General features: G+C 39.7%; 1 protein-coding gene and 1 pseudogene across 22 annotated transcripts in view; one reads left to right on the top strand and one right to left on the bottom strand.

Annotated features, from left to right (window-relative positions):
* Window positions 1-2,024, bottom strand: part of GPHN (gephyrin) — a 566,685-nt gene that overhangs the window by 384,496 nt on the left and 180,165 nt on the right. The gene's annotated exons all lie outside the window — the stretch shown is intronic.
* Window positions 30-356, top strand: LOC108178622 (nuclear nucleic acid-binding protein C1D pseudogene; annotated as a pseudogene).

Below are 2,024 nucleotides of genomic sequence, written 5' to 3'. Positions count from 1 at the left end.
GAGGAGTCGGAGGCTTTGAGCTGGTCATAATGGCAGGTGAAGAAATTAATGAAGACTATCCAGTAGAAATTCATGAGTATTTGTCTGCATTTGAGAACTCCATCAGCACTGTGGATGAGATGCTGAAGACCATGATGTCTGTTTCCAGAAATGAGTTGTTACAAAAGTTAGACCCACTTGAACAAGCAAAGGTGGATTTAGTGTCTGCGTACACATTAAATTCAATGTTTTGGGTTTATTTGGCAACTCAAGGAGTTAATCCTAAGGAACATCCCGTAAAACAGGAATTGGTATTCTTGATATTACTCTTTTGGCTGATGGGAGATTTTCCAAGTTACTATGTACGTTTGATGTAGCCCAAAGGATGGCAGCTTCAGCCTGCTTCACTGCTTTCTGGTCCACAGAGATTTTTATCTTGTTTTTGAGCTCACCATTATATGTTTGTTTTTCTGTCCTATACTTTATCTACCATTGCTTTCTTTATGGAGTAAACGGTGAATCAAAGCATCAGCTCACTGCGCCACACTGAGTGAAAGTCTAAAAGAACTGTGGAAATGACCTCCGTGTGTCAGACACCTCAAACAGGTGGAAGTTTCACTGCATAACATCGGATGAGTTTCCTGATCCTGGAACTCCGGAGGGAGACAGTGACTAGAGAATGCCAGGCGGAGGACTTGGTCTCATCCAGTGGTGGGAGGGGAACTCCATCCCAAGACTGCTTGTTTGCTGTGTGTGTTTCCCTCTCCAGTTCTCACAGAAAATGTCTGTCTGCTTATCTGAAAGTGAGCTAGCCACACTCAGCAAGTTGTTTTGCCTTTAAGTTTTGGCTTAAAGGATTCTTCCAGATATTGTTTGCATGTAGACTCTTGGATGGGGTGACCTAATGTATCTGGTATTGGGGATAAGTTCCCCACAGAACTCTGTCCTGCAGGATGTCTTTGTGTTGGAGTGAGTTTTCTTGACAGTTACAGATCTAGTATATGATGTCCTCAAGTTGATAGTGCAGGAAAAGTCTACTTACATTTTGTTTTGAAAGAATCCTCTTATTTGGTTTGCATTAGTTATTGAATAGGAAGTATTTCAAAAGGATTTGTGTTTCCAGTTGAAATAAAAGTATCCAAAAATCAAAAAAAAAAAAAAAAAAAAGAAAGGGAGGGTTAGATAAAGAGAACTTTTAGGAAAGTGAATTATATTATATTAAGTACTATAGGAAGGTTACTTTTATTTTGGGTTTTCAAGTAATGGGGAAAACATGCCATGGCCTGCTTGTTTTTTAAACTGTTTTCTTCATAACTAGTGTTAACTTTATTGCTAAATTGGTATTTCTCAATGATGATAGTTTGAATAGAGATAACACGTAATATATATTATTAGATGAAAGCAAAACAAATATTAGCACTTACTGCATTCCATTATTTCAAGTCTTTTTTTTAAAAAAAGACTGATTTATTTATTTATTTATTTGAAAGGTAGGGGCCGGCGCCGTGGCACACTAGGTTAATCCTCCGCCTGCGGCGCCGGCAACCCATATGGGTGCCAATTCTAGTCCCGGCTGCCCCTCTTCCAGGCCAGCTCTCTGCTGTGGCCCGGGAGTGCAGTGGAGGATGGCCCAAGTGCTTGGGCCCTGTACCCCATGGGAGACCAGGATAGGCACCTGGCTCCTGCCATCGGATCAACGCAGTGCGCCGGCCACACTGCGCTTGCCACAGCGGCCATTGGAGGGTGAACCAATGGCAAAGGAAGACCTTTCTCTCTGTCTCTCTCTCTCTCACTGTCCACTCTGTCGAAAAAAAAAAAAAAAAAAGAGAGAGATATTTTTGTCTTAAATAAAGAAAATATGGTAGATATGAAGCATCTCCAAAATTCATGGAAATGAATATTATAAAAACAGTATGCATGAATCTCAATTTTTTTGCATCAAAATAAACATCTTGTAATTCAATTTTCCACAAACTTTTTTGAATTATGCTCATATACATAATAAAATATTATTCAGCAATAAAAAATGAAATCCTGTCCTTGGA

This window comes from Oryctolagus cuniculus, chromosome 20 (genome assembly GCF_964237555.1).
Source record: "Oryctolagus cuniculus chromosome 20, mOryCun1.1, whole genome shotgun sequence".
NCBI lineage: Eukaryota > Metazoa > Chordata > Mammalia > Lagomorpha > Leporidae > Oryctolagus > Oryctolagus cuniculus.
The sequence above is the reverse complement of the archived record's forward strand: the minus strand, read 5'-3'. Positions and strand labels throughout refer to the sequence as shown.